This window comes from Phacochoerus africanus, chromosome 13 (assembly GCF_016906955.1).
Source record: "Phacochoerus africanus isolate WHEZ1 chromosome 13, ROS_Pafr_v1, whole genome shotgun sequence".
NCBI classification, from domain to species: Eukaryota; Metazoa; Chordata; class Mammalia; order Artiodactyla; family Suidae; genus Phacochoerus; species Phacochoerus africanus.
This window is the reverse complement of record NC_062556.1, coordinates 18,306,655-18,331,843: the sequence shown is the minus strand read 5'-3', so window position 1 is coordinate 18,331,843 and position 25,189 is coordinate 18,306,655. Positions and strand designations below refer to the sequence as shown.

The window sequence follows — 25,189 nt, the reverse complement described above, 5'->3', positions numbered from 1 at the left end:
CATTATTTCTGTCCCAGCTTCTATTCCCAAGTCTGTATATGTACTTCATCTTTTTTTTTTTGTCTTTTTGCCTTCTCTAGGGCCGCTCCCGTGGCATATGGGGGTTCCCAGGCTAGGGGTCGAATCGGAGCTGTAGCCACTGGCCTATACCAGAGTCACAGCAACGTGGGATCCTTAACCCACTGAGCAAGGGCAGGGATTGAACCCGCAACCTCATGGTTCCTAGTTGGATTTGTTAACCACTGCGCCACGACGGGAACTCCTGTACTTCATCTTAAATCTTAGCAAAAGAGACCCTTCCAATGGAAATGACACCTTTTTAAAAAGGTAACTTAACAATCATCTTCTGATACTTGAACTCCATCCACCCTTGTGGACTCAATATTCATCACAAATGAATTATCAAGGCATTTCTTCCAAATTAATTGAACATTTTCTACAAAAACAAAAATTATTGTGCCAACTACCAAAAGGCTGACAATTTCTCCATTTCAATACAGTATCAAAAATGTAGATGAGGTGTTCCCGTCATGGCTCAGCAGTTATCGAACCCGACTAGCATCCACGAGGACATGGGTTCGACATCTGGCCTCGCTCAGTGGGTTGGAGATCTCGAGTTGCCGTGAGCTGTGGTGCAGGTCACAGACCTGGCTCGGATGCTGACCTTAACCTTATCGTTACAGCTCTGATTCAACCCCTAGCCTGGGAACCTCCATGTGCGGGCGGGTGTGGCCCTAAAAAGACAGAAAGACAAAAAAAAAAAAAAGTAGATGAAAGTTTTTACCTTAGTAAAAGAAGCATAACTATTGTAAGAACATAAGTTTTTTTTTTGTTTTTTGTTTTTTTTTTGCTTTTTAGGGTCACACCTGCAGCATATTCAGGTTCCCAGGCTAGGGGTCTAATTGGAGCTGTTGTTGCTGGCCTACGCCAGAGCCACAGCAACACCAGATCCGTGCCACATCTGTGACCTACACCACAGCTCATGGCAACACCAGATCCTTAACCCACTGAGCAAGGCCAGGGATGGAACCCGCAACCTCATTGTTCCTAGTCAGATTCATTTCCACTGCGCCACGATGGGAACTCCAGGAAGATTTTTTAAAACATAAACTACCACTGGCAAGAATGTGGTGAGACAAAATTTCATTCACAGGTGTGCAGAATTTAACCACTAAGAATATTTCTAGAAAACAATTTACCAGAATATTCATGCTCTTTAACATACTATTTCTACTAACCGAAAGCTATCCTGAGAAAATACTCAGAGATCTGTCCAGAGATTTAATGATATTATTTTAATGTTATTTCTATTGGAAAGCCTGGAATACCTACAAACAAGAAATGGTTGAATAAATTATGCTATACTACCATCTTAGAATTTAATAGAGGTGTCAAAATAATACATTATATATTCATATAAAAAATAATATGCTAAATAAAAATTTTAAAATAGAATATTTATCTGTATTTCAAATTCACTGGCATTGGCCAGATCCTTAACCCACTGAGTGAGGCCAGAGCTCAAACCCACAACCTCACAGTTCCTAGATGGATTCGTTTCCGCTATGCCACAACGGGAGCTTCTTGTTAAATTTTATTTTAGTGTGTTACTGTAGCCTGCAGGTCTGTCACAGGCACTTATAATCCTGATTGAGTTATTGCATTAGCTTACCTTAGATGTTGTGTATCATCTGCAAATTTGCTTCAACTTTCTCAGCCTTCACCAAAGTCGATGATCAACACAGCTTCTGACAAAAAGAAAAGCTTAAAAATTATTTTTAAAAATACTTATAGAAATTTCAATATATTTCCTTATCGTTATCAGGTATATAGAACTATAAATTAAATTTCCATCATAATCATATACAAATAAATCAAATTAAAATAAGAAAATATCCCTACGTCCATGACTTCCAAGTAGTAGACTTTTTAAAAAGTAGTAATGAACCAAATTAAAATATTTCATCATTAGGGGAAACCTGGAGAAATGTGAAGGTTTGGATAAGAGGAACTCTAGCACCGATGAAATTCCTATCAGCCCTCCCCTTCCACAGGAGGAAATATACCTTATCTAAAATGGGATTTTTTTTTTTTTTTTTTGGCTTTTTAGGGCCACACCTGATGCATATGGAAGTTCTCAGGCTAGGGGTAGAATCAGAGCTACAGCTGCTGGCCTACACCACAGCCACAGAATTGGTGGGTCCAAGCCATGTCTGTGACCTACACCACAGCTCACGGCAACGCCAGATCCTTAACCCACTGAACAAGGCCAGGGCCTCGAACCTGCATCCTCATGGATCCTAGTTGGATTCATTTCCGCTGTGCCACAACAGAAACTCCTAAACTAGTGTCTTAAAGGCCTATGCGTACTAACAGTTTGCGCAAAGCTTAGAAGAATTTCGAAGTTTCACAAACAGAAGCTTTAAAAGGTGTTTTGCTCTTTACAGCATCATGAAAACATATGCCTACTAGATTTTTTTTTTGCCATACTTTTATTTATTTATTTATGGTATGCAGAAGTTCCCGGGCCAAAGTCAGAACCTAAGCCACAGCAGTGACAATGTTGAATTCTCAACTGATAGGCCACCAGGGAACTCCCATGATTTGCCATAGTTTTAGATCATACATTTCACTAATTTCAGTCATGAATGGTAACTTAAAAATTTATTTATTTATTTATTTTTTCCTTTTTAGGGCTGCACTGTGGCATATGGCGGTTCCCAGGTTAGAGGTCCAATTGGAGCTGTAGCTGCTGGCCTACGCCACAGGATCTGAGCCGTGTCTGTGACCCACACCACAGCTCACGGCAATGCTGGACCTCTAACCCACTGATTGAGGCCAGAGATGGAACCCGCAACCGCATGGTTCTGAGTTGGATTTTCGTTTCCACTACTCCATGATGGGAAGTCCATGAATGGTAACTTTAATAAAATGTTTTATCTCCAACATCAGTATGAGGGTGTGTATGTGTGCATGTGTGTATGTTTACATTTCCCCAATAGAAATAAGAGAAAACTTACACTTCTCTCCTTTAATACAATGGTCTTCCATGAAGAATGGATAAACCACTGATTCCGGGTCTGCATCTTTATTTTCTGAGCAGCAACTACTGGTTTAAATAGAACACTTAGCTCTTGATGTTCTTTCTTCTCAATACTTGATGTAGATCCTGCAACAATGTAATAGAAAAAAACACAGGCTTTGGAATCACATACATCTGGGTTTAAATCGCAACATCTCTGACCCTCTTCAGAAAATAATATCTCAGGTCTCAGCTGGGTAGCCGATAAATTATACAGAATATATATAGTGGAGTTCCCTTCGTGGCTCAGTGGTTAACGAATCCGACTAGGAACCATGAGGTTGCGGGTTCTATCCCTGGCCTTGCTCAGTGGGTTGAGGATCTAGCGTTGCCATGAGCTGTGGTATAGGTCACAGACGCAGCTCAGATCCCACGTTGCTGTGGCTGTGGTGTATACCAGCGGCTATAGCTCAGATTAGACTCCTAGCCTGGGAACCTCCATATGCCGTGGGAGTGGCCCTAGAAAAGGCAAAAAGACCAAAAAAAAAAAAAAAAGAATAGAAATAGTGCCTAGGACAAAGCCTGCCATGTAACCTGTACTCTATTACATTGTTCTTCTGTGTAATTTGGTACTTCATTTCCACTTTGCTCAATCTCTTAAGAACCTTCTAAATTCTGAGTCATAGGCTAATAAACTACTGTGGCTTTGTTCAACAATTACCGTTTTGAAATACTTATTTTCACCATAGAGCATACTGTATAACTTTGGATTTTGGTGAGAAAGGTTTTAGTATAGTTATAATTTTTAGAATAGGTTTCATTTGTATTTCTCTTTGTACAACTGAAGTTGAACATCTTTTATGTTTTGTCATCTGTACTTTTTTCCACGAAATTTTTTTTTGTATCTGTGGCCTGCTTTTCTACTGGGTTGATGGTAATTTGCCTGATTTTTGAGGGTTATTTTCATTAAGGAGATAAGCTTTTTGCACTATAAGTTCAAATATTTCTTCCAACTTTTCTCATTTGTCATTTGACTTTGCTCATGGCATGTTTCACCATGTAATTTTTTTTTTTTTTTTGGCCATGCCTATGGCATGCAGAAACTCTTGGGCCAGGGACCGAACCTGTGCCATGGCAGTGACGTCAGATCCTTAACTACTAGGCCACTAGGGAACTCCTACATATTTTTTAATATAGTGGAATTTTACATATTTATTTTCTTCTGAAATTGAGTCATAGTTATAAAATCCTTGGCTTATAATTTGGTCCATGACTATTTTGCTTTGTATGTTGCCATTGAGAAGTTTGTTGCTAACCACTTCTTTCTGCCTGGAGGCCCAGAGGTTATTTTTCATTAACTTCAGAGTCCAATAGATTTATTAGGACATAACCTAGCGATGACTGTTTGGAATCAATTTTCCCAGTATGTAACAAGCCTTTCTGATACATAGATTTAAGTCTTCTCTTACTTTCAGAATGTTTTCATGGATTTCAGTTTAAATATTATCCTTGCTACTATTTCTTTCTTTTTACAAACTCTTATCTTATTTCTTGGTCACACTCATGGCATGTGGAAGTTCCTAGGTCAGGGATTGACTGAACCCAAGCTACAGTAGCAACCTGGGCTACTGCAGTGATGAGACCCAATCCTTAACCCACTGTGCCACAAGGGAACTCCCTAGAAACTCTAATTTTACATATCATCTATATCAATCCTTTCTCTCTTTTTACCTTCCTCATTTAATTTTCACTCCTTTGGCTGTCTTCATATCTTTCCTCAATGCCCCTCATATCAGTCAAATCTAGTCTCCTTTAGGTAGCCTGGGCTTTAGCTTCATTGTCAAAGGTTACTATTCTTTGTCTTCATTTTGTTTCCTGAGTTCAGTAAATTCACTTTTCATATCTTCTCATTTTTGTTAATTTGTTTTGGGGTTCTGAATTTGAGACTTTATCTCTATAAATGCTCATGTAAGGGTATTTCATTCAGGTAGGAATATTTAATTCAGGTAATTTTAATTCTGTAGTTGAGTAAGCTTTGGGGGGGCCTTTCATCAGCAGAAATATTTTGACTCTTATTTTATGTTTTCTATTTAGAGTACCTTTATGTGGATGTAGTCTGCCATTTTCTGTTCATTTTGAAGTGTTTTAATTTTCCTAAACCAGTTAACAAGAGTACATAGACAGGATGAGAGATTTGGAAGTAATACTGGATTTTTTTTTAATTGAATAGCAACTTCTGTTGGTTTAATAAATTACAGACTTTGGAGTTCCTTTCTTGGCTGAGTGGTTAACAAATCCAACTAGGAACCACGAGGTTGCGGGTTTGATCCCTGGCCTCACTCAGTGAGCTTAAGGATCCGGCGTTGCCATGAGCTGTGGAGTAGGTTGCAGATGCGGCTCGGATCCTGCATTGCTGTGGCTCTGATGTAGGCTGGAGGCTACAGCTCCGATTAGACCCCTAGCCTGGGAACCTCCATATGCCGCAGGAGTGGCCCTAGAAAAAGGCAAAAAGACAAAAAAAAAAAAAAAGCCAGACTTAAAAATCAATGACTCTTTTTTGGGTGAGAAGGGGGTTCATCTCTTCTATTCGGTCTCACCAAAATCCTTAGTTCCTACTACCTCTTCTTTCTCTTCACCACCAAGCCTCCAGGTAAATGGTGACCCTTTCAAGAAGCAGTGCTCTCTGAGACGGCCTCTTTCATCCCACATATTTTCAAGTCCCTTCCTTTATGTCTAAGGAGAATCATCCTTAGTATTTCCCTCCTTATGGCTGAGTTTTCACTTTTTGGAATTATTTTACCTGCCTTCTACTGACCTCAGGTCCTGCTTCCCTTTCCTTTGCTCTGAAGTCTCAACCTCACCTATCACCTCAGCATGGGATCCAGAGCTGCAACTCAGTGTTTATTTGCCTACATAAACCATAATTTAAAATTATGTCAGTTAGGCAAGGGTTGTTGTGGCTTACTTAGCTCTCCTTATAGATCTGTATGGATTGTTAAAATTTTTAAAAAGAGATTATTATTATTTAACCACTTATTTTTGTTTATTTGTTTTAAATCATAAGACTTAAATTTGTCAGAGGTATTTTCCAATTTTAATTTTAACAGGCTTTTTTGGGCCACACCCATGGCATACAGAAGTTCCAAGGCTAGGGGTTGAATCAGAGCTACAGCTGCCAGCCTACACCACAGCCACAGCAACGACAGATCCAAGCTTCGTCTGCAACCTACACCACAGCTCACAGCAACACCGGATCTTTAACCCACTGAGCAAGGCCAGGGATCGAACCTGCAACCTCATGGTTCCTAGTCAGATTCATTTCCTCTGAGCCACGACGGGAATTCCATGTATAGATTTTTTAAAGGATGTACGGAGAGATTTGGATTTAGACAGTTATTATCATCCTACAGAAACCTTGAGCCAGTTTTTTTTGTTGTTGTTATTTGTTTTGGTCACACCTGGGCCAGGGAACAAACTGGCACAACAGTGAGACAAGCCACAGTAGCAACAATGCTGGATTCTTAACCCTGGATCCTTAACCAGAGAACAATTTTTTAATTTTTTAATTTTTTTCTAGTCTTCTTATTATGTGCAGTCAAAATTTCGACTTTTTTTTTTTTGGCTGCACCTGCGGCATATGGAAATTCCTGGGCCAAGGATCAAATCTCAGCTGCAGCTGTGACCTATGCCACAAATGAAGCAATGTCAGATCTGTAACACACTGTGCTGGGCCAGGGATTGAACCCATGTCTCATTAGAGAACCGAGCCACACAGATCCCTAACATGCTATGCCACAGTGGGAACTCCAAAATTTTGACATTAAAAAAAAATTTTTAATGATTTTTATTTTTTCGATTATGTTCTATCAATCCACAGTGTTTACACTGTTCTGTCCATTTCTACTGTACAGCAAAGTGACCCAGTAACACATATACATTCTTTTTCTCACATTATCCTCCATCATGTTCCAGCATAAGTGACTAGATATATATAGTCCCCTGTTCTATACAGCAGGATCTCATTGCAATAGTTTGCATCTATTAACCCAACTCCCAGTCCATCCCACTTCCTCCCCCGCCCCCTCCCCCTTGGCAACCATAAATCTGTTCTCCCAGTCCGTGAGTTTTTCTGTGGAAAGGTTCATTTGTGCCATATATTAGATTCCAGATATAAGGGATATCATATGGTATTTGTCTTTCTGCAAAATTTTGACTTATGTTTTGGAACTGAGGTACTCTTTGTGGCCTAATATATAATAGATTTTTATAACTGTCTATGTACACTTGGAGAAGATATCTTCTCTATTAGTGGATTTCAGACTTTGATACAAATCTATAAAATTTACCTTACTAATTATGTACAATGACTAATTTTTTTGGTCCACTTAACCTGACTTATTTCAAGAGAGGTGTATTAAAGTCCCCCGGAATTATCAGGTTCCTACTCCTTCTATCTCTAGTAGTTTTTACTTTATGAAAGCTCTTGATGTGTCATTTGGTAAATAGATAATTAAAAAAAATTTTTCATTGTAAATATAGCTCTTAGCTTTATAAGGGCTATTTTTTTAATATCCTTTATCATAAAGCTTTTTGAACTAAATTATGCCAATTCTGCCCTGTCCGATATCAAGATAATGAATCCTGCTTTTTCAAAAACTTCCATTTATCTGATATGTCTTTGCCCTTCCCTTTATTGTTATTTTAAAATTATTCATTTATTAATTCCTTTTATTATTCATACTTTTTACAGCTGTATCTTTTTTTTTTTTTTTTTACGGCTATGCCCATGTCATGTGGAGGTTCTAGGATCAGGGATTGAACCCCATGGCCACAGCAGCAACCTGAGCCACAGAACCGATGAAGCTGGATCATTAACCCACTAAGCCACAAGTGAACTCCCAGTTGTATCTTTTGTATACAGCAATCATTAAATAAATTAAGCCAATACACATTTATACACTTGATATATTTGGTGTTGTGATAATGTTTCATGTCCTATTCATTTTGTGTGTGTGTACACATAAATACATATAGAAAATGTATGCATATCATTACATAGTCTGTTCTCTTTACACTTTTTAGGGTAAATATTTTAGTATTTAGGAAAGCTTTTGTGTATTTTGTTCTTCGGGTTAACTCTATAGTAGTATCTTTGCAAAATACTCTTTGTTTTTCTCCCTTCTTTTTAAGATACTGTTAGTTCCCTGCTATTAGCAGTAACAAAATTAGTAACTTCCTATTCCCCTCCACCATCTAATTTTATTTTGTTTGTTTTTTGTTTTTTGTTTTTTTGTCTTTTTGCCTTTTCTAGGGCTGCACCCACAGCATATGGAGGTTCCCAGGCTGGGGGTCGAATCGGAGCTGTAGCCGCCCGGCCTCCGCCAGAGCCACAGCAACTCGGGATCCGAGCCGTGTCTGCAACCTACACCACAGCTCACAGCAACACCGGATCCTTAACCCACTGAGCAAGGCCAGGGATCGAACCCACAACCTCATGGTTCCTAGTCAGATTCGTTAACCACTGCACCATGACAGGAACTCCAGTCCATCATCTAGTTTTGATCAGTGGTAATATTTGATTAGTGTTTTATCTTATACATTTAGGCATGTATACTTATTTATAGTATGTTTACGTCCATCTGTCGGCTTCAAGTGCTATCCTTTTCCTTTATAGCTGATTCCTGTGAGGCAAACAACCACTTACGTTCCCTTTTCCCTCCCTTTTTCTGAAGGTTATATTATTTCTACATCATCGAAATAGAATAGTACAGACCATTCTGTCACCATTATTCCCATCTTTCAATCTTAGCACTACATAAGATATTCTCAGTGCTTACCACTTGACTGTATGTCAAAGATTCTCCAATCATTTCTTGGTTGTCTCAAATTTGTTCCCTAGAATATTTTTCATGAAGGATTCATAGGAACAATATTCCTTGAGTTGTTTCATGTTTATAAATACCTGTTGATGTCCTGAATTCTTGAAGTATACTTTGGTGAGGTATGGATTATTTCCTTGAATATTTTAAAAATGTTGCTTTGTTATTATCTGGCATAAAATGCTGCTGCTAAAAATAATAATTAAAAAAAACTAACCTAATTTTTTTTCTTTCCAAGTAGACGGTTTTTTTTCCATGGGTGCAGAAAGGAATTGTTTTCTTTATTTTTAAAATCCAACAATTCCCCAAATTTTTTTTAGGGCCACAGTCATGGTATAGTGAAGGTCCCAGGCTAGGGGTTGAATTGGAGCTATAGCTGCCAGCCTACACCACAGCCACAGCAATGCATGATCCAAGCCACGTCTGTGACCTACACCACAGCTCACAGCTATGCTGGATCCTTAACCCACTGAGCAAGGCCAAGGATCGAACCTGCGTCCTGATGGATACTAGTCATTCTTTGGTAATGAGCCACATGGGAATTCCAAATTTAAACTGGAGTTTGTTAATCTATTAGATCGACATAGGTTGAAGTGTGCCTTGCAACCTATATAGATTTAACTTTCTTTAAAGTTAAGTGTTCCTGAATTATACTTCTAATACTTGTTCTGTCCATTGTGATGGTTACATTTTTTTTTATGGTGGTAAAATAAACATAATATGTACCATATTAACCATTTTTAAGGATGCAGCCAGTGGTATTAAGTATATTTACAATGTTACACAACCATCACCTCTATGCTTTGGTTTAACATTTAGGGAACTCCTAATACACATATTTTGGCTCTATCTGTCTGTCTTGTTACTTTCTCTTGACCCCTTTTTGAAAAATCTTTGTTTGATTTTCTTCAGTTTTCTCCTATCTATCATTTATTTCTCTTATTGTGCTGTATATGGGGTATATTCACTCTTATTTTCTAATTTAATCTTCATTAAAAATTATTCTGGAGTTCCCTCTGACAAAGGAGGCAAGAATATAAAATCGGAAAAAAAGTTTCTCCAGCAAGTGGTGCTAGGAAAACTGGACAGCTGCATGTAAATCAAGGAAACTAGAACACACCCACACACCATGCACAAAAATAAACTCAAAATGGCTTAGAGACTTAAATGTAAGGCAAGATACCATCAAACTCCTAGAAAAGAACATATGCAAAACCTTCTCTGACATAAACCATACAAATGTTTTCTTAGGTCAGTCTCCCAAAACAATAGAAATAAAAACAAAAATAAATCAAACTTACAAGCTTTTGCACAGCAAAGGAAACCATAAAAAAATAAATGAAAAGACAACCTATGGAATGGGAGAAAATAGTTGCAAATGATGCAACTGACAAGGGATTAATCTCTAATTATATAAACAACTCATACAACAAAAAAGCAAATAACCCAATCAAAAAATGGGTGGAATACCTATATAGATATTTCACCAAAGAAGACATAGGGATGGCCAAGAGGCACATGAAAAGATGCTCAACATCACTCAGTAGAGAAATGCAAATCAAAACTACCATGAGGTACCACCACCTCACACTGGTCAGAATGGCTATCATTAATAAGTTTATAAATAACAAACGCTGTAAAGGGTGTGGAAAAAAGTGGAATCTTCCTACATTGTTAGTGGGAATGTAAATTGGTACAGCCACTATGAAGAACAGTATGGAGGTTCCTCAGAAAACTAAATATAGGACGACCATATCATCCAGAAATCCCACTCCAGGGCATATATCCAAACAAAAGTATAATTCAAAAAAATACATGCACCCCTATATTCACTGCAGTACTATTCACAATAGCGAAGACATGGAAGCAAACTAAATGTCCAAAGACAGATGAATGGGTTAAGAAGATGTGGTACATAATATATATATATAGGAATGGAATACTATTCAGCCATAAAAAGAATGAAATAATGCCATTTGCAGCAATATGGATGCAACTAGAGATTCTCATACTAAGTGAAGTAAGTCAGAAAGACAAATACTATATCACTTATATGTGGAATCTAAAATAAAGCATAAATGAACCTATCTACAAGACAGAAGTAGACTCACAGACATAGGGAACAGACCTGTGGTTGCCAAGGGGAAGGGCAGAGGGAGTCGGGTGGACTGGGAGTTTGGGGTTATTAAATGAAAACTATTACATTTAGAACGGATGGGTAATGAGATTGTACTGTACTGCACAGGGAACTGTGTCCAGTCTCTTGAGATAGACCATGATGAAAGATAATATAAAAAAAGGAATACATACATGTAAACCAAGATAGGCTTATCTCACCTTCCCACTCAATTGTTTTTGTTTTTGTTTTTTGTTTTTTTGTCTTTTGTCTTTTTAGAGTCACACTGGCAGCATATGGAAGTTCCCAGGCTAGGGGTCTAATTGGAGCTGTAGCTACCCGGCCTACACCACAGCCACAGCAATGCCGGATCCTTAACCCACTAAGCAAGGCCAAGGATCGAACCCACTATCTTGTGGTTCCTAGTAGGATTTGTTTCTGCTGCACCATGACGGGAACTCCCCTACTCAATTCTTTATTCTATTTGAAATACAAAATATACCTCAAATGAACAAACATTTATCCAATATCAAGTACATACAAACATGTGCTCACCAGACTCAGAAAGGAGTCTTGCCTTCGAGGGAGTTATTTCATTTCTCACAAGTTTCTAAGAAATGAGGTCATATAAAATATGCATAAATGAAGAATTCGAGCATAGGGTGGTTAGAAGAAATTGTGTTTAAGTATTTAGTATAAACAGAATGAAAACTGTTTATACTTCAAGAGGGAGGAAGCTGAGATCGGCACTGATTACTTTCAAAAGAAAGTAACTATGAACAGTGGAAATCATTTTTACACAAAGAAAAGGACAGTAGAAAGCAGTTCCTCAGACTAAACCACAAGCATAGAGGGACATAAGTCACCCACCTTACTCCTCTCAAATATAACTATAGGAATTAACAGAATCATCAAAAGTTCATCAAATCATGACAGAAATAACGAAACTGAGACTTTAAAGCCTTTTGTGAGAATATAAAAATAACTTTTTAAAACCTAAGGTTGAGAATGAAATCCGACTCCCACTACCACTTGCAAATATTCTGCCTCCTTCCCCTCCTCCCTTACATTTTAACCTTTATGTTAAACCTGTGGTTACAAGGGCCAGATGCAAAGCGGCCTTCTTAGCCCACAAGGTGGAGCCGCATGAAGACGGCAGAGCAACAACTTAGAAAGAGCTTGGGCCTCTGGCAACTTTTTCTAGCACAACTACCTGATCAACTCATACTCACACAGGGAAGAAATAAACTTTTCATTTTATTAAAAAAAATTTTTTTTTAGGCCATAATTATTTTTCCGTTTCTGTCACAGAAGCCAAATCTATATCTTAACTAATACAAATTTCAAGTTAAGGAGTATAGGCTCTGTCAGTAACACAATGACAGAGTTCCTGTGGTGGCTCAGCGGTAACGAAGCTCACTAGCATCCATGAGGATGCAGGTTTCATCCCTGGCCCCACTCAGTGGGTTAAGGATCCAGTGTTGCCATGAGCTGTGGTGTAGGTTGCAGACATGGCCCGGATCTGGCGTTGCTGTGGCTGTGGTGCAGCTGGCAGCTGTGGCTCCAATTTGACCCCTAGCCTGGGCACTTCCATATGCTGCAGGTGCAGCCCTTAATAATAATACAATGATATATAAAGTGTTAAGAAAAAGAAAAGGAAGGCCTAAAATAGGGCAGTGGCAGTAAGAGTAGAAAATGAAGGAGTTTCTTGGTGGTTGAGTGGGTTAAGGGTTGGGTGTTGTCACTGCCCTGGCTTGGGTCACTGCTGTGGCATGGGTTCAATTTCTGGCCCTGGAATGTCTGCATGCTGTGGGCATGCCAAGAAAGAAAGAAAAGAAAGAAAAGAAAGAAAAGAAAGAAAAGAAAGAAAAGAAAGAAAAGAAAGAAAAAGAAAGAAAGAAAGAAAGAAAGAAAGAAAGAAAGAAAGAAAGAAAGAAAGAAAGAAAGAGAAAGAAAGAAAGAAAAAAAAGAAAAGAAAGAAAGAGAGAGACGGAGGGAGGGAGGGAGGAAGGAAGGAAGGAGGGAAGGAAATGGGAAAAGCCATTTGGAGCTTGAAGCCACAGATGTTACAACTGGGCAAAATGGAGAGGTAAGAATTTGTTTTAGGAGTTCCCATCGTGGCTCAGTGCTTAACGAATCCTACTAGGAACTATGAGGTTGCGGGTTTGATCCCTGGCCTTGCTCAGTGGGTTAAGGATCCGGCGTTGCCATGAGCTGTGGTATAGGTCGTAGATGCAGCTCAGATCTGGCGTCGCTGTGGTTGTGGCATAGGCCGGCGGCTACAGCTCTGATTGGACCCCTAGCCTGGGAACCTCCATATGCCGCAGGGGTGGCCCTAGAAAAGCCAAAAAAAGAAGAATTTGTTTTACATCTGAGCCACTCAAGATGCTTATTCCCATTTAGCAAGATAGGAAACATTAAAGTGGGAGAGTAGTATATAAATTGAGTAGATTTAATTGTCCAAAAGGCTGTGAAAAACGTGTGTTAAGTGCTTAACAGAGCGGAACTTGACTTTAGAGATAGGGCTCATTTGCACAAAAATGATAGTTTAAACAGCAGGAACAAAAGAGATTTCACTGGGAGAAGCCATAGTGAAAGCAAAAATTTACTGCTGCAATTCCCCTCTTTAAAAAAAAAAAAATATATATATATATATATATATATATATAATAATTTAAATGTTTTCTCCTTTAAGTGAAATATGAATGTCCCATGTGTTTACCTCACAAGCATTTTCAGTAGTTAATGGACATTCTCATGATTCAGGCTCCACAAACTGCAGTAGTTGTTTTGATCTTTAGTTGTTTTTTTTTTTTCTTTTTTTAAAATTGAAGTATAACTGATTTAAAATTTGTTAACTTCTTCTGTACAGCAAAGTGATTCAGTTATATATATATATTAATATATATACATATACACACATATTTTAAAATATTCCTTTCCATTATGGTTAATCTCAGGATATTGAATATAACCCCCTGTGCTGCTATACAGTAGGATGATCTTTATATAGTTTTAAAGCATTTAAAAATTTTTTTTTGTTTATTTATTTATTTTGTCTTTTTAGGGCCGCACCCGTGGCATATGGAAGTTCCTGGGCCAGGGGTCAAACTGGAGCTGCATCTGCGAACTATACCACAGCCACAGAAACGCCAAATCCTTAACCCACTGAACAAGGCCAAGGATCAAACCCGAAACCTCATGGTTCCTAGTCTGATTCGCTTCCCCTGCACCATGACAGGTACTCCCATTTTTTAAATTTTAGTCACATCTTTTAACTTAATCTCATAATGGAGCTTACTGGTTGAGTACCAGAAAAATAATGGTGAAACACACCAAATTAATGAGGAATACAGAAATACTTCTAAAAATCTCAGAATGTTCCCCTGAAGTGACATTTATATGGACAAAATTATTTACAAGGCCAGCAAGCTATTTGTTGCTTCAAAAGCAAATTTAAGAAAAGGAATAATTATTATATGCAACTTAGTTACTGAGGGGAAGACTTGTCACATTCTACTTTTTTTAAAAATAAAGAAGTGTTTGTATTTTTACTTACATGTGGAATCTAAAAAATAAAACAAATTAACAAATGCAACAAAGCAACAACAGACTCATAGATACAAACTAGTGGTTATCAGAGGGGAGAGGCATGGGAGAAGGGGCAAAAGAGGTGAAGGGGATTAAGAGGTACAAACTCCTAGGTATAAATAAAAAGTTAAAAGGAGGTAATGCACAGCACAGGCAATATGAAACTGAGTCCCTCTAATTCTGAGTTTCCCTGCTGAGTTTGATTAAGCTCTCTATCCAAAATTTTATTCCCTTTCTTGTCCCATACCTGTTCCCCTCAAGGCTGAGGAGTATCAAAGAAAAGGGGGTACTGAAAGCAGGACCCTGGGCTCATGAGTAAACAAGTCCCTCTAGGATCCCCATTTCTTTTCCTTTTTTTCTATCAGTCTTTTTTTTTTTTTTCTTTTTTTTAACCATTTCTCATTGGTAGAAAAAGGTTCGTCTTCCAGGCTTTCCCTCAATTCCAAAGAGCAGGCACAGACAGTTACTAATTAGGGAAGCAGGGAATGCACAAACAAAGGAAAAGCAGTTAAACAAGAAAAGTAATGACAATAATTCAGAGATAAAGCAGAGTTCAAGTTCCTTCTCAAGGGATATACATAACAATCTGACAGGTATCTTCATCAGGAACTAAGGCCCCTCCACCCACCCAGGTGGAGGTGGGTGACTACATCCTCAAGCACTAGACCTCAGATTGGCTGGACCCTGAAGGGTGTGGACAGATTCCTGAAGCATCATCCTGTTACCTTACCACCAAAGTCATGAATCCCAGAGCCCTCACCCCCAAATGTTGCCTTTAAAACTGATCCCATGAAAACCATCCTGGAGTTCAGGCCTTTTAAGCAAGAGCTGCCCATACTCCTTGATGGGCTCTGCAATAAATGTACTTTCCTTCACCACAACCAGGTGTCAATAAATTGGCCTCGCTGCATGGGGGGGGGGGGCGTGAGCAGACTCAAGTGCGCTTCAATAACAAAAACAGTCAGTATTTTATAACAACTTTGCGAGAAGTGTAATTTATAAAAATATTGAATTACTATGGTGTACACTGGAATCTAATATAATATTGCAAGTCAACTATACTTTAATAATAATTTTTAAAAGTGCTTATAATCACTGTAAAGTCTTCACTCATAAAATCATTTAGATTTTTTTAATTACCAAATGCAAGAATTCCAAAAAAGTTCTGAGAGCAGTTTCTATTAATTTTTTTTTTTTTTTTTTGCTATTTCTTTGGGCCGCTCCCACGGCATATGGAGGTTCCCAGGCTAGGAGTTTAATCGGAACTGTAGCCCCCCGCCTACGCCAGAGCCACAGCAATGCTGGATCCGAGCCATGTCTGCAACCTACACCACAGCTCATGGCATCGCCGGATCCTTAACCCACTGAGCAAGGGCAGGGACCGAACCCGCAACCTAGTCGGATTCGTTAACCACTGTGCCACGACGGGAACTCCTCTATTAATTTTTTAATACTGTATTAGATAAGCAGATTCTAATCTACATTCTGTCACAAAATATATTCTCACTTGAAAGGTGTTATTGGGAGTTCCTGTTGTGGCTCAGTGGTTAATGAATCCAACTAGGAACCATGAGGTTGCAGGTTCAATCCCTGGCCTTGCTCAGTGGGTTAACGATCCGGCGTTGCCGTGAGCTGTGGTGTAGGTTGCAGACATGGCTTGGATCCCGCGTTGCTGTGGCTCTGGTATAGGCCAGTGGCTACAGCTCTGATTCGACCCCTACCCTGGGAACCTCCATATGCTGCAGAAGTGGCCCTAGAAATGGCAAAAAGACAAAAAAAAAAAAAGTGTTACCAAATTTTTTCTTTTACAATTCAATTGCATCACTTGATAATGGGGAAAAATCTAAATCTGCATATACAAGATGGCAATAAAAACTCTCTAACATATCAATGTAAGTTAAATCACTTTTACTTAAAGTCGCTTAACATTGTTCATGCAAAAGTGCTATTTCAAGAAATTTCTATGGGAGGTCTCTTGTTGTGTAGCAGGTTAAGGATCTGGTGTTGTCACTACAGTGGCTTGGTTGTTGCTGTGGCGTGGGTTCAATCCCTGGCCTGAAAATTTCCACATGCCATAGGTGTAGCTAAAAAATAAAAATTTCTATGGATCTTCAGATTATATATTATGAAATCTAGAGAACAGTATTCTTCAAAGAAAAATCTGTAGATACTTAATTTGTTATTTTAAAATGACACACACAGAACATATTTACTGTAGTATTTTTTCCTTTGGCTGTGCTTCAGGCATGCAGAACTTCCCAGGCCAGGGATCAAACTTGTACCACAGCAGTGACTTGAGCCACAAAAGGGACAACACTGGATCCTTAAACACTAGGCCACCAGGGAACTCCAAACTTGCAGTATTTTGATGTTAAGTTGTGTTAAAAAAGAAAACAGAAAAGCAATACATAAGATTTCTTCAGCAGAAGACACTGAAGGCACTAATAAGTTTGGTGTCGGTGAGAATGTACACTTTTGGAGTTCCCGTCGTAGCTCAGTGGTTAACAATTCCAACTAGGAACCATGAGGTTGTGGGTTCGATCCCTGGCCTCGCTCAGTGGGTTAAGGATCCAGCGTTGCTGTGAGCTGTGGTGTAGGTTGCAGATGCAGCTTGGATCTGGCATTGCTGTGGCTGTGGCATAGGCTGGCGGCTACAGCTCCAATTCCACCCCTAGCCTGGGACTCTCCAAATGCCACAGGAGCAGCCCTAAAACAAAGACAAAAAGACAAAAAAAAAAAGAAAGAAAGAAAGAATGTACACTTTCAAGAAAAAAAAAGGGTCCATTCATTGTCTAAATTTCTCTACAGGAAGATATCATAAGCAGACCTCACAAAAAAGGACTATGAATCTATCCTTTCTCATATGTGTAAATTAGTAGCAACAAATAAATTTAGTTCAAATTGAAGGCCAAGTTTTCCAAAAAAGATTAAAAAATTATTTTTCAGTTATGCTAAAGAAATGTATATCAGAGTTCCCGTTGTGGCTCAGCTGAAATACATCCGACTAGCATCCATGAGGACATAGGTTTGATTCCTGGCCTCACTCAGGGGGTTAAGGATACCGAATTGCCCTGAGCTGTGGTGTAGGTTGCAGACACTGCTCAGATCCTGCATTGCTCTGGCTGTGGTGTAGGTCCGCAGCTACAGGACGATTCAACCCCAGCCTGGGAACCTCCATATGCTTCGGGTGCGGCCCTAAAAAAAAAAAAAAAAAAAGACAAAAAAATGTTATCCATACCTCCCAATTACTGTATTTTTAAAATTTATTCATTCAACAATTACACTTTTAGATATATACCAGGCACTATTATAGGTGAAAACTATCCAAAAGTTTTTGCAAACATTTATGAGTGGCTACTTTGTTATTGGTGTTTGTTAGCCACAAATCTCTTACTCTGATAGCCTATACAATCCTCCCTGGAAATCTGCCCAGGGTTGGTTCCAAAACTCCCCCCAGACACCAAAATCCCACATATACGTAGTACCTTAGCCATCAACTCAACAGTAAATTACTGGTACTTACTCTTGCGACTTAAGTTTTTTAAGACTCAAGGATAAAAAGTAACCTTTAAATAGAAAATTAATTTTCAACTATTCAATTATTTTACTGCTGTTTTCTTTGGTATTCCTGCCACAAAATACATGGTATTATTGTCTTGGTTGGATTACTAGTTAGCCTTGGATAAATGAAAACTAAACTCAAGGCAATAAGTATCTTCGCTTTTGTCTCATGAGTGTCAAAACTGCTACAGCTAATCACAAAATATTAGCCTTTTAGCCAGGTTTTGGGAAACAATAAATTTCCCCGTCAAATAAATGACCCTGCCTGCTTTCTACTTCGATTTTTAAAAATAATGAGGAAAAGGGGGTAATTCCTGTCTCCTTCCTGTCGTCCCCAAAGAGTTCAGAAGTTAGGATGTTTTCTCTTGCAAAAACCTCTCCCAACCCACGACGAAGCAACCAAGCATGCCAAGGTAAGCCCAGACTGCTCAATCATCAACCAGATTGTAACCAGGAAAACCAAGAATTGAGAAAATTCTTCCTTCACTTCCACTGTTTCTGCAAAGACTACCACTTTCTAGCTTAGAAAAACCCCAAAACCAAAAAACACAACAACAACAACAAAACCACTGCAGGAATGCTGGCTGTACACTAATGAATACAACTGCCCAAATGCAGCACCTGACGCTCACTAAACCGGAAGATGGCCTTAGTCAGAGGTCAGCTGAGTAGAGCAAACACTTTGTCACTCCCCGAAAACCATAGAAAATGAAGACGTCTCTTTCGAATCTGAGGATAATCGTGGGGCGCCTCCCTCTCTCCCTTTTCATTACCAGCCTTTTTGAATCAGGCAGTCCATCAGTCAACCTTCTCTGTCAGTGAGGGGGTTTTCAAGACAAAGATAATTGGAATAGCTCCCTGGAACCCAAGGGATCATTCTTCAGGCACCAGAATCCCCGTCAAGCCCCCACAATAACATATCAAAGCCTGCGTTCCTCATCACCACCACCATTCGTCGCTCTTCCTAGCCAGGGCTGAGACTCCGACCAGGAAAACCTTTCCCTTTCAGGTAGGTAAGAAGGCACCAGGTTTGTTCCCTCGGGCCCCTCCTCTCCTCCACGGCTCCCTCAGGACACCTCTATATCTTGAACCGCTAAATCGGCTTTCAGCCGCCAAGAAGCCCTGTTCAGCCACACACAAGATGGCAGCCAAACACCTACCGGAGGAAAGAGCAGCGCCACTACTCCAGCGATGCCGGCCTCTGGACCGAGGGTATCCGCATTGGTCCAGCCAGAGAGCGCGAGACAACCCGCGAGCTCTGACAGCCAATCCGGAGGCTGCGCGCTCAAGCGCCGCCGCAATGCCTACCGTTCACGCGCGGAACCTCTGAGGCGTGGACCCTGTGAGGTGGGCAACCAATGGGCTCCAGGCCAGGAGGTAGGAGCCGTCAGTGTCCGACTCCTCCCATTTAGGTTGGCTTTAGGTAGGCCTGGACGTTAGAAACTGGGCGGTCCTTCCTCCCTGGCTCAGGCGAGGTGGAACTGTGGTTGCTGAGGTGAGGTCTAGTCGATGGTGAAGTACTTCCCGGCCAGGGGGCACCCGGCGCCGTGGGGTCTCGGGGGCGTGGAGTGAGAGAGGAGCCCGACCCGCAGGAGAACCCAGCCTCGCCAACCGTGCGGGCGGAGCGCAGTCCTCAGGTCTGGCAGGCGGCGTGGAAAGCGCAATCGAGCCAGTGTAACCCAGGCGAGGCCGTGAGTGGCCCTTCCCGACGGCTTCTTTCGGCCCAGCACCCAGGAACGCGGTGGAGCTCTCGGTCGCGTGGATCCCAGCCCTTGCGACCTCCTTTCTCCTTTCATTCACGTGCATTCCCGGGCTGGAGAAGGGACCGAGGGTGCGCGGAGTTCTCAACCCATTTCAGTCTCTTGTCACCCGGTGCACACCTTCATGGGAGGTGATTCCTAAGCAACTGGGAACCCGAGGCTGTAAAAGGGGCTGCGGGAAGGGGATTGGAGTCCAAAATCCAGAAGCCGAACTTGACGGTTTAGCCACTGACCCATTTCAGAGGTAAGACTCACAAACCCTCAGGAAGTAAAATCGTTTATTCAAGATCATGGAGTAGAGATCACATCCTAAGAGCTCCTGACTCTCATTAACCACAACCCAATACGTAATCATCCCCATTAGATCATTAAATAAAATATGAAACATGTAATTTTGCTCTTCGTCAGATGGAAACCTGCAGTGAGTTCTGTATGTATTAATGAATGAGGCAGTGGATTGGAATAATCAAAAAACAGGCTCAGAAACCAGGCTGCCTGGTTGTTCAGTTTTTCCCTGCCACTTACGGTGTGACATGCTTTAGCTTCCTCGTGACAGGATTGCTAATTTGTCCCACATGACTGTTAGGCAGAGTGATAAGAACGTGTGAAGTATTTTGAAGCCTGCCTGACACATGGTTTATACTCAATAAATGTTCATTACTATTATCACAATTAAAACACAAGGGGTAGAGAGGAAATAGCCACAGTTTCATAAGAGCCTATTTTTAAAAACGAAAAAGAACCAACCACTTAAACGAAACTGACTATTTTTCCGTCAGAGTGAAAAAGTAAGAAGGGGGAAAATATGAACGAACTTAAAAATCGTGTTACACTCTAAGATAACACTGGTTGTCTCTGGATGATGAGATTATGGGTGATTTAAGTTTTCTTCTCTGTGCTATATTTTGCAAATTTTCTTCAGTAAGCATGTTTTAATTTTGTAAGTTCCCTTACTTTTAAATTTTCAGAAGTTATGAACAACACTGGCAAGAACTTTCTTTAAAAAGAAGCTATTACTGAGTGTGCTTAATGCTATGCTAAATGTTTTTGCATCCTCCTTTTATGAAATTAGAACCTTACAGATAAAAAGTATAATCCACAATCCCTGAATTCCTTCTCCCTCAAAACTACACTCCAGACTTTGGTGCAGCGTTTTCAATGCTTTTTTACACTTACATAATCTTTATAGGTGTATATATTCATATATGTAATTATTTAAAATGGGAATAGTATCATACTATATAATTTTGTAACTATTCACCTGACTGTTTTTGCAGTGTAAACGTGTTATTACTTCATAGCTCACTACATTATTTACAGCTCCTTTCTTTTACCTGCTGGATAGTGTCCCAGTATATGACTGAATTGTTCTGTTAATGTAAAATATTTATCTTTGTTTCTTTTGTCGGTTTTCATATTAAATTTTATTTTTGCTTGGTATGTACTATGTACTATGTTTTATTTGCCATTCTCCTCTTGGTGGACATGAGGTTGTTCCTAGTTTTTCACCTTAGAAACAGTGCTTGCAGGCACATCCTTGTCGGTGTTTTTCTTGTGAACATGTGCTATTACTTGACAGTATATACCTAAAAGTGGAATTGCTTGCTTTTAAATTATGAACATAGTCTTGCCAAATTTGCCTCTAAAATACTTCTACTAACTTGCGTATCCCACAGAGTAGTCTTTGAGAGTTCAGTTTCCCTACAGTCTGGACCAACATGTCTTTGTACTTTTGCCCATCTGATGGATGAAAAGTATATTCATTTAAATTTTTTTTCATTCTCTGATTACTAGTTAGGTTGCAGGATCTATTCATAGGTTTATTGACATATAATATATAAAAATTTCTATATATATATATTTTTTTGTCTTTTTGGGGCCACACCCAAGGCATATGGAGGTTCCCAGGCTAGGGGTTGAATCACAGCTGGAGCTGCCGACCTGCGCCACAGCCACAGCAACACTGGATCCTTTAACCCACTGAGCAGGGCCAGGGATCGAACCTGACTTCTCATGGATATTAGTTGGGTTCAGATTTGTTACTGCTGAGCCATGATGGGAACTCCATAATTTACTTTTATTTTTATTTTTTGTCTTTTTGTTTTTTTTAAGAGCGCGCCTGCGGCATATGGAGGGTCTCAGGCTAGGGGTCTAATTGGAGCTGTAGCCACCAGCCTCCGCCACAGCCGCAGCAACGCGGGATCCGAGCCGCATCTTTGACCTGCACCACAGCTCATGGCAATGCCGGATCTTTGACCCACTGAGCAAGGGCTGGGATGGAACCCGAAAGCTCTTGGTTCCTAGTCGGATTTGTTTTCGTTGAGCCATGTCAGGAACTCCATAATTTTTTTTTTAATTATCCACTTTTCTGGGGGTATCATCTTAATGATTTAAGGATTAAGTGTCTATGGCCAAATCCCCTTTTTGTTAACTATTGTTAAAATACGTTATTTCTCCTAACTCTTCGATGAGAAAGCCTTTGGCCGGCAGTCTTTATCAGATTAAAGAAGTTCTTTTATTCCTAGTTACAGGAGTCCCTCCTCTTCCCAAGCCTGCCCTCCTCAGAATAGTTGTTGATTTTCATTGGTTTGTTTAGTTTTTTTTTGTCTTTCTGTATTTTTCCTTCTTTTTTTTTTTTGTCTTTTATAGGGCTGCACTCATGGCATACAGAAGTTCCCAGGCTGGGGGTCTAACCAGAGCTGTAGCTGCCAGCCACAGCCACAGAAACACCAGATCCTTAACCTACTGAGCGAGGCCAGGGATCAAACCTGCAACCTCATGGTTCCTAGTCAGATTCGTTAACCACTGAGCCACAACGGGAACTCCTGTCTTCCTGTATTTAAGATGATACTTTTCTTCTATTTATCTGTTAATATAGGAATTTAAATTGATAACTTTCCAATGTTAAACTTCTTGGGTATTCCTGGGAAAAACCACACTTTGGTAACATTACTCTATTGCTGCATATTTTCCTTACTATTTTTACTTCTATACCAAGAAGAGCTTTTGGCCTTGAGGTTTTTTTTCTTATGTGTCAAGGTTACACTAATCTCGAAAAAATGTTGAGTAGCTTTATGTATTTTCTTCTGGAACAGTTTGTGTAATATAGAAATTATCCATTCTTTTGAAGTTTTGTAGAATTCAGCTATAAAACTATGTGGACCTGCTATACTTAGAGTGAGAGGTAGGGATATGTAGCATGCAGCTCTGGTAAGATCTTTAAATGTTGTTTTAATTTTTTTTTTTGTACTTATCCCTCTAATTGTTTTTTTTCCTTCTCGAACCTGTTTAGTCTCTTTTTTTTGGTCTTTTTTCTTGCCTTTTCTAGGGCCGCTCCTGCAGCATATGAAGGTTCCCAGGCTAGGGGTCCAATCGGAGCTGTAGCCGCCAGCCTACACCAGAGCCACAGCAAAGCAGGATCCGAGCCGCATCTGCAACCTACACCACAGCTCACGGCAATGCGGGATCCTTAACCCACTGAGCAAGGCCAGGGATCGAACCCGCAACCTCGTGGTTCCTAGTCGGATTCGTTAACCACTGAGCCATGACGGGAACTCCAAACCTGTTTAGTCTTTAGTCAGTAATTTCAATTAGATATTCATAGCAGTTGTTCTGTCAGTGTAAACTATTTCTCATAGTCTCATTTGTTTTCATATTAACTTCTGTTTTGTTTGATATGAATGCATTTAAATTTGCTAATATGTCTTCTTTTCACATTTCATTTCAAATTTTTGATAACCCTTTTGGTGATTTAAGTGGGTCTTGATTTAAAGATATAGCTAGATTTTGCTTGCAACTTAATCTGGAATCCTGTTCTTTCTTTATTTTTTTGGCCATGCCAGTGGCATGTGGAAGTTCCCAGGTCAGGAATTAAACCCACACCACAGCAATGACGTGAACCACTGCAGTGACAGTGCCAGATCCTCAGCCCACTGTGCCACAAGGGAACTCCCTGAGAGTAGGTCCTTTAGTAAGACTAACACAGTCACCTTTTTTGTGATTATCAACATAATTGGCCTTTTTCTTCTTATTTACTGTCCTCTTTATATCTTATATTTTTCCACTTCTCTCTCTCTCTCTTTTTTAATTTTATTTATTTATTTTTTGGCCATGATGTCCAGCGGTTTGATGTGGAATCTCAATTCTCAGACCAGGGATTGAACCTGGGCCACAGTGGTGAAAGTGCTGGGTCCTAACCTCTAGACCACCAGGGAGCTCCTGCACTTCTCTTTTTAATTGAGTTTAGCCCCAAGTTTTCTTTGTCCTGTTTTCTTTTTCACAGATTACTTTTACATTTTTAACACAATTCTTAAATTTATGTTTTCTTAAGAAAGTCTTCATTTAGTGTATATTAGTATCCTCCCCATGAGGAACTTAGAACATAGTATAACTATGCTTCTACTTTACTTTCTTTATTCTTGCAAGAATCCCTTTATATCCTGCCTCCAAAAAAGAACATAACTTCCTATAGTCATGTCTTGTAGCATTTATCATTAAAACCCATTTTTTTCATTTTTAAAGTTTTATTTAAGTATAGTTGATTTATAATGTTGTGATAATTTCTGCTCTACAGCAAAGTGATTCCAAGTGTTATACATGTACACACATCCATTCTTTTTCAGATCCTTTTCCCATATAGGTAAATTGAGTTTATTACAGAATAAACTCACTTATCACAGAATATTGGGTAAAGTTCCCTGTGCAATACAGCAGGTCCCCGTTGGCCAGTCATTCTGTGTATATGATTCAGGTGAAACATTTTCACTTTGAATTTTCTTATGAGGACAAGTCATCAATTTGCAACATAAAAATAAAATATCCCCCTACTTAAATAGAGGAACTCTGAGGTAAATAAATGTATACTGATACAGTATTTGCCAGCTATTTGTCATCATTAAGTATCAATCCTGTCTCAACTTGATGTCTAGACATAGCAGATGGCTCTCGTATAGCTCTCACTGTCGCTATCAACCTTGCCCAATATATGGATCACTGTAGCTGTTAGAACCCATTTTAAATCTACTTATCAGGCATTGATGGGTTTTACTCATTTATTTGCTCACTATTGCTTCTTTTACCTCAGTACTTCCTTCTAGGTCAATTTTCTTTTTTTGCTTTTCTTAGGGCTGCACCTGTGGCATATGCAAGTTCCCAGGCTAGGGGTCAGATCAGAGCTACAGCTGCCAGCCTGTGCCACAGCCACAGCAACACGGGATCCAAGGCATGTATGTGACCTACACTACAGCTCATGGCAACTCCA

The 25,189-nt window shown here is 39.7% G+C and overlaps 2 protein-coding genes across 15 annotated transcripts in view; one reads left to right on the top strand and one right to left on the bottom strand.

The window, feature by feature from the left end:
* CAB39L (calcium binding protein 39 like) overlaps window positions 1–19,418 on the bottom strand; it is a 102,828-nt gene extending 83,410 nt beyond the window's left edge. For 5 of the 10 annotated variants that reach the window (XM_047755919.1, XM_047755920.1, XM_047755917.1 and 2 more), the window contains exons 1-3: window positions 19,330–19,418; window positions 3,021–3,169; window positions 1,673–1,748 (exon numbers count right to left, since the gene is read on the bottom strand). The gene's annotated coding sequence lies outside the window, so the exon portion shown is untranslated. Of the gene's footprint in view, window positions 1–1,672; window positions 1,749–3,020; window positions 3,170–8,859; window positions 8,979–18,942; window positions 18,961–19,329 lie in introns of those variants that run through there. The other 5 variants (XM_047755924.1, XM_047755923.1, XM_047755927.1 and 2 more) reach the window with 3 other exon arrangements.
* Window positions 18,850–25,189, top strand: part of SETDB2 (SET domain bifurcated histone lysine methyltransferase 2) — a 93,785-nt gene continuing 87,445 nt past the window's right edge. The window contains exon 1 of one of the 5 annotated variants that reach the window (XM_047755913.1): window positions 18,850–19,178. The gene's annotated coding sequence lies outside the window, so the exon portion shown is untranslated. Of the gene's footprint in view, window positions 19,179–19,461; window positions 20,174–25,189 lie in introns of those variants that run through there. The other 4 variants (XM_047755911.1, XM_047755915.1, XM_047755914.1 and 1 more) reach the window with 4 other exon arrangements.